This window comes from Glycine soja, chromosome 11, assembly GCF_004193775.1.
Source record: "Glycine soja cultivar W05 chromosome 11, ASM419377v2, whole genome shotgun sequence".
Classification (NCBI taxonomy): domain Eukaryota; kingdom Viridiplantae; phylum Streptophyta; class Magnoliopsida; order Fabales; family Fabaceae; genus Glycine; species Glycine soja.
Window position 1 is genome coordinate 16,678,483 of NC_041012.1, and position 13,582 is coordinate 16,692,064.

General features: G+C 29.0%; 1 long non-coding RNA gene across 1 annotated transcript; it reads left to right on the forward strand.

Annotated features, from left to right (window-relative positions):
* Positions 1–8,399: 8,399 nt before the first annotated feature.
* LOC114374097 lies at positions 8,400–8,970 on the forward strand. The gene is made up of 2 exons (XR_003658521.1): positions 8,400–8,512; positions 8,696–8,970. It is a non-coding gene; the product is annotated as an uncharacterized LOC114374097 (long non-coding RNA).
* Positions 8,971–13,582: the final 4,612 nt, after the last annotated feature.

Sequence of the window (13,582 nt, forward strand, 5' to 3'; positions counted from 1 at the left end):
AACTAAATCTTCACTCTTCACTTAAATCAACATAGTATGTTTTCAACATCAACAAATTTTCATACTGTTGCATTCTACTAATATATGGTGTTGGTCACTACTTTGCCTGAGGATGACAATGTCTAGACCATAACAAAGCTAAAGGCGGTAAGGGACAACGGTCTCTTAGAAATACCTGTTACATATGCACAAACAATTTTAAATTATTATAACACAATTTATTTCATAAATTAAAAAACAGGATTATGATGCATTTACCTGAACAAAAAAATTGTCATACACATAATCGATACATATTGCGCGATGCACAGAACAATCTGTTGGTGGTTGATTTCTAAGAGAGAAAAATGACATGCTTTGTTGGAGAGACAGAGAAACAAGGATGACATTATACCTTGATGAAATGAAATATTTCATGTCGGTTATATTCATCTACTTATCCATGGTAACCTACATATTACAGTTATAATTACATTTATTTAAACCAAGTTTTAACTAAAAATGTAACAGAAATTACATACCATGGTAATCCATCAACAAGTAGGAACCACTTTAATTTCTCAAATATGTCTATGCCACCAAGCAGGTTGATATACTCATCAAATCATTTGGCAAGTTCTTTAAGAAAATGGTTGCACACCAAAGACCATGAATCTTCACCCATACCTAATAAGGCAGTAATTGCATAATATCCACAGTTACCGTCAGCTTTGACATCAACAATGTTTTCAATGTAATCATGAATGCAAAGATGAAATTGATCTAACTTCGGCATAGTTTTTCTTGGAATTCCTTGGTCAGATGATGATGCACTACGTTTATCTGAAGAATTACTATTTTGCACAAAATGTAAAACATCAACATACTTCCAGTAAGACAGATCACGCTTTGTTGATCTTTAATGTTTGGTCATTGGTTTCTTCAGAGCACTTTTGATGTTGACCTTTTCTGGAGGAGGACACATAGAGTTTAGATTAGGGTATGCAATTTCCCGAAGTTTACTCTTTAAAGTAACTTTGCCACAAACATCAAGTTATTGAAACGACTTGAATATGGTTTCCATCTCTTCTGTTATGCTAACTTCGGGCTCAGATAACCTTTGGTCTGAAAAACTTAGCCTCTGTCAAAACATATGGATTACACCTAAAGGTATGCTACCGACAACATATCTAGCTAGTTTGCATGCACAAGGAAGACCATGAGTAGTTCTCATTACACAACCACAATGAGAACTGTCAATACCGGCATAACTCACACGCTCATACTTAGCAGCAATTTGGTTTAAAGCATACCTCGATACTATGTCAAGTAGTTTATTTGTATAAGGTAACGTTAAAAACATGTCCAACCATATGTGTACTTGTCTCAAAAAATGCCTTAATTTTAGTGTGTTGCAACGTGATCGTATTGTTTATGGCTTCCCAAACACTACATAGGTCTCCAAGGCTATTTTGTAGTAGTCTTTTTAAAGCCCAATGAGCATATTCAACCTTGCATATAAAATACACAAAAAAACAATAAACAAATACAAGTATTTTTATCCATTAAGTCCTAAATCCTACTAAAAAAATGACAATTTTCATACCTGCTTGTTGTTGCGTTTCCTAAGTGCATCACCTTATTCGTACAAGCTTTAACAAATTTTTCTTTGTGGGAAATTATCCATGTTTGGTTGACATAGTCAATAAACATTAGCCATGGTAAACAAACAATTTCAAACTTCTTAAGGCAATCATCGAATTGATCCTCAAAAGGACAATCAACCAAACTCCCTTAGGCATCCATTACATAATCCCATGCATTTTTTTTACCAACCAGGAATTTACACTTTGTCTTGACATTCTTGTCAATGTGAAACCTACACAATAAGTTGGTACACTTAGGGAATACAGTTTTCACTGGATTCATCAATGCTATATCTATGTCTACAACAATAATTCTAGGAAAGACATCACGTTTGAGAAAAATACCTCAAAACCATTCTAGAGCCCAGACCACGTTATTTAGATGTTCTTCCTCCAAATAAGCAAAATCAACAGAGAATGTCATCCTTGTTGGTGTCACACCAACAAAGTCAAGTAATGAGAGCTTGTACCTGATTGTTTTGTAGGTACTATCTATCAAAAATATCAAATTATAGGCATTGCATAACTTCACTGCATCAGAATGACACCAGAAGATATCATGTACAATATATTCATCCTTTAATCCATGCCAATGAATATATTGATCCTGTTCAAGAAGCTTCATTAGTTGTTGCATTTCAGTATCACTGTCTCTTATGGAAGAACGGTATGCACTTCTTGCATTGTATATTTGTTTAATTGTTGTATAACTATTGATATTGTGCTTCTTCAACGTTAGCATAATATTTCTTAGTTTCACCATTGACTTTGTCATATCACCAATAATTATCTTTTCATCCTTACTCAATCAATCAGTGCATGAATGTCCAACTAATGTCTTTGTCATTTCATGATTGTGACTTTGACACATTAACTTCACCATCCATCCTTGGTCTCCAACCACTGGTTTTTCACGCAGCTTAAAGGGATACCCACGTTTCCTACTGCCAGTATTTCTTCTTATAAAATCTTTCTTCTTGGACCTATATTGACCACTCATTTCACAACCAATTAAGATAAATGAAGTCATTCCTCTCATACTTGTGTTTGTGCCTGACCTCATAATGACTGCCACAAAATCAATTTCATAAGCAACAACTCGAGCCTAATTCAAAACATCACCATAAATAGAAAACACCTACAATGCAATCCAAACATCTTTACTCTTCAACAAACATTCAATAACTTACTTTAACAACAAAAAATCATATTAATACCTGAAAAGTATTAAACGCATCAGAACAATCAACATGTTTTGATTTTATAGCAGCTTCATCTTCATTTTGTTCATTCATATCAACTTCTTTAGACATTATACTGTTATAGATCCACTGATCTTCGTCCATCTTAACAACACATTCAAAAATTTCAATCACAAACAAACGATCCCTAATCACACCATACACATATTATCACACAAAACCCTAGGTATTTTTCTACTGCATTTAATAATATAAAACATTAAAATTGATAACCCTATATATTAAAAACCAATAACATCAACTTTTTCTACTTAAAATTCATAACCATATAATACATAAAAAATTATAACCTAACCATAGGTACTAAAATAAATTGTATTATTCAACTTAATTCAAACCCATCAAATTATCAGCACAAAAAACAATCAATTTTAGACCACAACAAATCAAATAAATTAATAGCGTAAATTATTTTACAATTAATACCATTTTGAAAATAGAAAAACAAATACTTATAAATTAATTATCAAACTACACTTATTTTAAAAAAATAATACTAATTACATTTCAAATAAACAAATAAACAAATATTTTTTTTAAAAATTATTTTTTATAACAATCATATCAATATATTTATTATTTTAAAAAATAAAAAACAATAAATATTTCTTTTAATTTTAAATTAAAAAAATTATAAATCCATATAACTTATACAGGTTGGCCAATCTGTATGCATTATAGTGATTGGTTAATCCTTATAACACATACATATTGACAATCCATAAGTTATATAATACTTACTGTAACACCCTACAATATTACTAATTATAAATCGATGTTTAATTGTATTTATCATGTTATTTGACTATATGGTTGACTTGAATGAGTTGAGGTATGACTTGAATTAGTCATGTGTGAATTTCTTGATGTGGATGTTGAGTTATGTGGAGTTTTGTTGAACTAAGTTGAAATTATGAGATTTCAAATTTTATGTGAACCTATTTCAGTAAAATCGCGATCACAGATTTGTTAACCGTTGAATCGTCTTCAAATTTTGATTGGAGGTTCCTAAGACATTTATCCACATTCTAACCATTGGGATTTTGAATATAACAAATTTTGATGTCTCACTAAGCGCGAGGGCGCGCTAAGCGCAATTCCAACCCGAGAGGGAATTACGCTTAGCGAGACTTAGTGTAGAGGGAGTTGCGCTAAGCTCGAATTGTCACGCTAAGTGCGAAAAATAGACTCCTGCTTAGCAAGATGTGCTCGCTAAGCGAGATCAGCAGATTATAAATACGTTCTTTAGCGTGAAAAACACGATTTTCACTCTCTCCTCCTCTCCAAATGCCACCCAAACCCTAAGACCTCCTTCTCCACCACCCACGACCACCGGTGGCTATCATGAGCCGCCGTTGCTTGCTGCTGAACCCGCACACCAAGAGGAACATTTTAATCGGAGCGGAATCTTTAGAATTCTCCTCAAGGATTCGGTGGAGAAAATTCCCCCAATCCTCCATTTCTTAGTTTCTCTGAGGTAAACTTGACTTCTAAGCCTTTCTCTTAATTAGTTTGAGTTTCTCTTAGTGTCTCTTGTGTTTTGGATACTGTAATAGGGTGTTTTTACACTCTCTTTGAAAAACCCTTAAGAATGAGATATTGTAAAAGTTATCTTTTTATAACATTGATGTTATTTTCGTGACCTTCATTGAACCTTGATCACATTGGCGTGGTCGGAATTTTAAAATGATGTCTCCTTTTAGTAGAATCTGAAACACCCCTCAGCCCTTTATGTTTTGACAAGGGTATTTGACTTTGAATATGGTTATTAACCCTTTTTTTGAAACCTATACTAAATTTCCTTCGATTTGATATATAGAACCTTGCGTTTGGACTGACGAGCGTGAACGAGAGAGACCTTTGAGTGATGCAAAGAGGAACTGAAGGAGAGCTCACGATAGGTGAAGGGAGTTTATTATCATTTACAATTTTTAATACCATAGTTGGGGGTCAGGGAACCTAACTATGGGGATGTATGCATGTCCCTGTTGCATGTTGGTCTTCAAGAAAACAATGTTTTTGACTAATGGGATTCGATATATCTATTATTGATTAATAAAATTATTGTTTCTATTAGACTTGTGTTGTTTGAAGACCTGTGGAGTGTGAATCTTAGGCATGAACTATATATGTATATGCGGAGTGTGACAAACTGATGATATTTCTATTGATGACATTAATTGATATGAGGTGACGTTGATGTTTATGATAATATTGATATGAATTGATGTTGTTATTGATTATTATGTTAATATGAGATGATGTTGTTGTTGTTGTTGATAATGTCATTGAGATGAGATGATGTTGATGTTGAGAATGTTATTGAGATAAAATGTTGATGATGTTGAAAATGCACTGTGATGATGTTATGTTGTGTATGTACATGGGGGGTGCAGTGACCTTGTTGGATATCCCTGGTGGGGGAAATAGAATGGTTAAAGAGTTTTAAGCATCTCTCGAAGGGGATGACTTGAAATCTTTAATTATCCATGGTCAGTGCATTGATGGTGCTCATGTTTCATACGTTGTATGTTGTGTATGTCCATGGGAGGTGCAGTGACCTTGTTGGATATCCCTAGTGGGGGAAATAAAGTGGTTAAAGAGTTTTAAGCATCTCTAGAGGGGGATGACTTAGAATCTTTAATTATCCACGGTCAATGCATTGATGGTGCCCATGTTTTATACTTCATATGACATGGAAATAGTATAAATTTTGTCAGTAAGTACTTGTAGTTTCTCATGAGGAGGAATACTTGTACTTGGAGGCATGTCACTCGGTTTGGAACTCCCTTGAGACTCAGGCTGATCACCATGGGGGGGAGTTGTCTGTGCACGACAGGGTGACCTCGACACTTACTGCCTAATTTTCCTATGTGAGAGTGTCGTGTGGACATGCTTAGGCTATTTCCTTGGGGATAATATCACATTGCATTTGAGAGTTGAGGTCAGGTGCATGCATCATACTGAGCATGATTGATTGGAACTATGGATGGATGATAACTATTTGTTGAGTGTATGTTGGACTAATGAATGTTTGCGTAAACTTATGATATTTGTTAGTGTTTTCTTACTAATTGTGGTTATTTGATTTTTGTATTAATTTCTTTTATAATAATCTCACCCCTCACAATTTTTGTACCATGTGGTTGGTTCCTGTGATGATCACGAACCTTTGTTCGTCGGAGCAGAATGATAGCAGTAGAGTATTTTGGGAGCCGACGTGACGACGTTGAGATTATTTTGGGAGAGAGTTGTGTTTTGTTAATAAACTCCTTTGTAGTTGGTTCCATAATTCTTTTTATTGAATTGAGGATGTAAATCACAAAATTAATTATATGTATGAACAAATTTACTTTCCATTATGTGAATGATGTATACTGAGTTACTATACCTATATATATATATATATATATATATATATATATATATATATATATGTATGTATGTATGTATGTATTCACTTAAGTAATGGTGTGTTGCTTGGTGGATGTATATCGAGAAAAAATTACTTTCATTTTTCATAAGCAAATTAACAAAGTTTTCATTTAAAAATTGAAATTCTCACAGTTTAGAGTGGTTATATCATAGCGACGAGGCGGATTGTTACACTTACAGATTGATCAATCCGTAAGTATTATATAACCACACCAACCACTGTCACAACCATCACATATAGATGTACCTTCGTAACACTTTGACTTTGATCGAAGCGGCCCCAATGCACCTCTCCTCTCATGAAAATGAAAAAACACAATGAAACCAAGAGAATGAAAGAATGAATGAGTTAACAATGTCAAAGAAAAAAATGAAATGAAGAAGAAAGCAGCCAAGGATATTTCAGAATACCCATTTATTATTGGGTGTACAAACAATATGATTGGTACACAAAACAACAATCGTTATCGTCATATGGACTAAGGCCTTAGTTTGTCAATTATCACTAACACAAAATCAATAAATTTGGATTAAGATTTTAGTTATTAAAATATCACATTTTTTTATTTCTTATAAAAAATATATTTTTTAAATTCATTCATTTAATAAGATTAAAAATATCATTTTATTTATGTAAAGATTAAAAATTAATAAAAATTATAAGAATTAAAATGAAAAATTGGGATATTTTCAAAAACTAAAAACATGTTTAAAGAGAGGAAATTTATATACTATGTTGTGTATTCGTGCATCCCACGAGTATTTTTTTAATATTAAGGTTAAATATGATTTTATTTATGAGTTTTATTCGAAATTTACTTTTAGTTATTATCAAACAAAAAATTGATCAAGGTGTTTATATTTGTCCTTCATTAATATTTTTTGTCTTTGTCATGAGGTATTATCATTGAGTGATTCTAACGATTCTAATATGCTAAAAAAAATTGACGAGGAGACTAAAAAATATGAAAATTAGTTGCGAAACTTGGATTGGTCAAAAAATGATGGAAAGGAAGATGAGACTTAAACTTTATTTATATATGATTTTTTTTATCATTTAGGGGTAAAAAAATTCAAAATTATCAAAAGGATTTTTTTGAATTAATTTTCATTTAAAATAATTACGAATTTGTAATTAGAAGTCGCAAATTTTTATAAAGATTTTTTATGAGTTTTTTTTTTGCCATCAAATTTTTTATAAAGGCTCAATCTTGTCATACTACTTTTATTATATAAGTGTTGGATTAATTTTTGAATACGACAGAAGCTACTGCGAAAGAGATTATATAATGTCTCCTACCATAGCAAATTGTTTGTGTAACTAAGTTTTATTAGTTTTTTTTGTAGGAAAAAAATATTCATATATATTAACTAGGCAAAGGGTATAAGATGGTACATTACAGTGAGTATTGACCCAACAGAAATGGTTATACCCAAAGCAACCTCCTCCTACAACGGTTACAAACTATGTTTGTAAAGGGGTACCAAAATAAAAAATAACTACCCAAGTGCAGAGGCAAAGCCCGAACAAATAAGGAAAACAAGGAACAAAACTCCCCTCTATTGCATATACAAATGTTTACCCCACCATGATGAATTTTGCAAAACAATTAACATAGTTATGAAACAACTAAAGAATACCCCAATCTACCCCACGATGATTGCCAATATGAGACCACTCCCGCAGTTGTGCATCAGCCTTCATAATTGCCAAACAACTTTAAGGCACAAAGCTGGTTGTGATAACCATTCATAGTAGGAAGACCGAAAGGTTCCCATTTGATTAGAATACCACAACCATGATTTGAACTTAATTACGCCTATCACTGAGTCCATATCAATATTACCTTGCCTAAAGAGCACATTGTTCCTATGAGTCCATATGGACCATGAAATAGCGCACCATACAGCCCACCATGCAACAACATTTGTAACCCTCATCCACACACATTTATGTTGAAGGAAATGTTGGATAGGTTCTCCAAGTGTTGGGCTAAAATTTGATTTCCCACCCCAAGATGATTCCAAAAGGATATATATGTCTTTCCCATTTTGCACCCTCCATCCGACACTATTGTCAAATCAACCATTCCCCAAGCCAGTTCCACATACTCTCATAAGGTCCCCTCACCAAATTGAGTCATAACTCTCATACCCTTCTTAAAGTTGAGACGATTCTATCGTACGAAGGTAAAAAACTTTTATATAGTACGAAAGTGAACATTTATCATTCGATTCTTTTTTATTTTCATTAGATGGCTCAACTTTTTTTACATTTTTGTTTTTGTTTTTTCTCTTTTTATGCTTATCTTTTCATAATTGCTCTGTTTCTTCTACTTTCCTCTTCTTTGTTCTTGGCCTTGAGGTCAGCAGCCTCCGCCATGGCTCCCGAGCCTCCGCATCAAGGGCCAACCGCTCTGCTTCAAATGCCGTCACATCGAAGGCCTTGTTGTTGTTCTTCTGACTGCCAGAGGCGACTTCCACCTTGGACCAACTGTTGTGGGGATTCGCGGAGAGAGAACAAAGGGTGCAAAGAGAGGAGGGATTGAGAAAGTTGGTGCTGAGCATAAATGGATGTAATAAAAGAAATGCATCCATTTTATCAGAAAGAACTTGAGTTTGGTCTCAAAATATTTGATTTTTAATTACATGGTTGTACTTGTTTGGAGAGAGGAGAAGAAGAAAAGGGAAAGAGAGAAAGAGAGAAGAAAAGGGTAAAATTGGAAAAAATAACATAAAAATATAAAAAAAGAAAGACAAAAAACCAAAAAATGATAACCATTAATTTTAAAATAAGTTGATTTAACTGTTTAAATGTTCACTTTTGTACCGTATGAAAAATTTTCACTTTCATATCCATCTAAAGTTGATATCCCCATACTTAGTCTAACACATTTCTCGCACAACCTACTTAGATCATGTGCTAACTTTCACTTCCATTTACTAAGTAATGCGATATTAAAGTCACCAATGTTTTTTACGCTAAGACCGCCCATCCCGTTTGGGCTACATACATCATCCCACTATGTTTTATTGATTATGTAAAGTTAAAAATCTTTAAAACTTTGCTTATGGCTTATTCTTATTAAAATGAGCATGTATCTATTATCTACCGGTTTGTTTAAAGTTATCAACAATAATAAATTTATAGATTCAAAAACAGAGTCCACAAAACAAGGTTGTTTCCCAAGATTCGAAATACATATGTGATCATTTAGTGTTTTGTAATTATTTGATTCGATTACAAACTACATTTTTAATTACTATAAATATTAAGTTCTTAATGAATATTAAATAAAAAATTTGATTTTTGAATTTAATTTTCAATTTAATGATTCTTTCTTTAATTAAACCGTTAAACAAGATTGAATTTACATCTCAATTTAGTATATAAATATATGCTGAATAATATATTTTAATAACATAGGCTGAAAAATATATTTATTCACGTTAAAATTTTCTATGATATATGCTGAATAATTTATTTATTCACGGAAGTTTTAAAAAGTAGGTGAAATAATATTAGATATATTTGACCTATCTTTAATATATGTATGCACATGTTTTTTTTTATATGCAAATGATAATTTATTAGGATAAAAAATAGATAACTAAATATTAGATTAAGAAATACCATGACTCATCAAATTAGTCTCTTATTACCCGCAATTCTGATTACTTTATTTTTTCTCTTTAAATCCTGTCATTATTGATTTTATACTTTCTGAATGATAAAAATAACTATCGATTTTATACCGTTTCCTCCAAAATTTACAAATTTTCAAAAATGATAATTGGTTGTGCATTAGTCTCCGTTTCTTTAATTGGTCCATCCCCCACATAATTGTAATTTGCCTGAATATCAAAATTCTGAAGTTTCTTTCACTTATTATTATAATAAAATACAAACATTTTTTTTAAGGAAAAAAGTACAAACATTACCAAACGGAATAATTATAAAAATTATAAGCAAAATAACCAATTCATCCTTAATTTATGATCATTTAATTAATATTAATTAATTTTTAATAATAAGTCTGAAAATTTCTACAAATCCTTTAAGGAGATGTATTATATTAGGATAATATATTAGGATTTCAAAAGAATTTTAAAAGACTTTTTAGATAAAAAATGGTATTCAATCAAGATTTTTTTAAATAGTGTAAATAAATATTGTGTCATTCAATTAAGGTTTTTAAGATTTTGTAAGGAAGACAATAAAATTCGATGATATTCAATTAACATTTTTTATAACTTATAAAAAGTCTTTGATATTAAAAAAAATATAAATTTCAATAAATTATTTTTTAAGAAGAATTTCAATAGATTTCATTATATTTCTTAGTATAAAAATCTATCAAACAATCTCACCTGCTAGACTTTCTTCTTTTTTCTTTTGTTATCAAACTTTATTTTTTCTCATCATACATAGTCTCTTTTTTCTTTAATGTTCTTCAAGATATGTGTTCATATATATTTTTTCTCTTTTTTTTTGAACAAAAATGTCAAATATCTTGTACTTTTTCTTTTGTTTTCCAAATTAAATTAATATTTATCTTATTTGTTAAGACTAACTATATTTTCCTTATGTCTCCCATAATTTCATCATCCACACAACTCAATAATTCCCCTATTAATTTTTTACTCTCATTATTCCCTTCTAATATATACTTATTATTGTAACCCATTTTGTCATTAGATTTATTATTCAAATTAATGTATAATTTTAAATTTATTATTCAAATCCAAAAGTGAAAATGATAATATGTTATTATAAGAAAAGTTAGTATATGAGAATATAAAGTTAGAATCAATATAACTATTAAAAGATTAAAAAAATTATATTAATTTTACTTTTTATTTATTTAAATCTCATCATTTCTTATTATTTTTTTCACTAACTCTTGTAATTTTTGAATGTTTTAAAAATTCAAGGAATTATTTTAAATCTATAAAAAAAATTTAAATCTTTTAAATTTTTATGATATAAATTCATTAAAATTCAAAATATCATAAAAGTCTAGTAAAAAAAACTTATAAACCGTAATCCTTAAAATTCATAAGATATTTTTATTTTAAAATAGTTTTTTAAAATCCTAATCTAATGTACTCCCTAAATTTTGAAAACTATATAATCTTTAATTTTTAATGATACCTATGTTTGTGAAAAAAAAAACCAATTTAAAATATCACTTAATTTTTAAAATCTTACTTAAATTAAACAAAAGAATATACTATATTTAGTATTAAAATATATTAGATTTATTAATTTTTCTGCAAAACTGAAAATTATTTTAAATTAACAAAAAATATACTAAATAAAAAATTTAATTAATTACGTAAGAAAAATAGTCAATCAACATTAACCAAAATTTATTCCATATCAATCAATTATCAATAATTAATTTGACAATTACACAATCACCATTTATGTATTTTGATTTCCATTCATTATTTTGAATTAACCTATATATGTTTAACTTACACATCCAAAATGCATTTTTATTTACTTTAAGCGTACTGTGCATTTGAAACTCCTATGCTCTCAAATCTTCCATGCAAGATTAACAATATTACTTCTCCTGTTTTTCACGATTTTCTTTTTATGTATTTGTTTTTTTGACATTTTTATTTGTCTTTCTATATATCTCGTATTGTCTACTCAACTCTTTTAATTTTGTTTGTTTTATGGGTTTTCTCACTAATTGTTGTTTTAGGCTTTCATGAAACTTTTGTGATTTAAGAATGAACAATATTATCTAATGATCATTCTTTAATTTCTTTTCAAAAAATTCTAATTATCTTTTCTAATTTTGATGTGTGTTATGGGTTTGCACACTGTTTTTTTTTTTTTTATATAGACATCACATTTTCTGGCCCTCACTAGTCATTATTATATTTTTTTTGCACGTGTTTCCTTTGTGCATTTTTTTCTTTATTCTCATTTTAGTGTTTTTAATTTTGTGTGGATAGTACTCTGGATTTGATTAAAAGTATAATATTTTTGTTGTGAGTAAAAAGGAAATTTGATACACAAAATATTGTGAATATTTTTTTTAAAAGAAGAGCCAAGGTTAGAATACAAGTCTTAAATCAGCCTGGGCAAACAATAACTGCATGCTTAAAAAAGGATCAAGACCATCTTATGCAAATTATTACAATATAAATATCTGATTTTGAAATTACTTAAATAATTTTATTTATATATAAGTTAAGTTGTTATAATATAATTTTAGAATAAATATAAAAATTTTAAATTATTTATTTTTTGTATAAATATATGTTTAAAAGTATTTATTTTAGTATAATAATATGTTTGAAATTTATTTTTTATTTTAATTTTGTAACGGATAGCTATGAATATACTTTAAACATACATGTATATATATATATATATATATATATATATATATATATATAATAAAAATACATTACAAATATATTCAAAATTATAATAATATAAAAATTTATGAATTTTAAGCCTAAGACCTATGCAGGACACAAATTATTATAGTTTAGTGAAATAAGCATTTATATTTTATTAAAATAATTAGCTTTTTGTGTTTTTAGTGTGTTTGTCTAAATTGTTTATACTTAAAAAAATAGTTTTTTTTTTTCACTTTAAGAAGCAAATTTTATCTGATTCTTAAAAAAACACTTTATATAAAAAAATACTTTTTTAAAAGTTATTTTTTAAAAAAAATTAAACAAACTCACTCATTATCTAATTAATTGCATCACCAATGCAAACGTGGTTATTTTCATTCCATGTAATGCACAAATAGTAACAAAGAAAATTTTGAACCAAAACAAATAAATGGTCAAAAGAAAATTTCGTGTAACATTTTTTTAATAAAATAATATAGGCATCTGTCATAAAAAAATATTTTTATTAAGAATGATTAAATTCTTATTTTGAGTATTGTAACAAAAAGTTTTTATTATATAAATTATAGTAATTTATGTTCTTTAATCAAGATATTAAAGATTTAAATTCATACTATGTGTATAAAATATTTGTTTTGTGTGCTCTTATGATTTCAAAAAAAATTAATCATTATTTATGGCTTCGTATGAATATTATCATAAAAACATATTAAAGAATAATTGTATATTAAGTGTTAACATTATTCTAAAAAAAAGAATCCACATTTAAAACTACTAACTATCAGTTAATTTATTCAGTTATAAGTAAGTATCCTTTATACAGTATTAATTATCTTACATTATGTATTGTTTAAATCACCCCGTTAATTTATA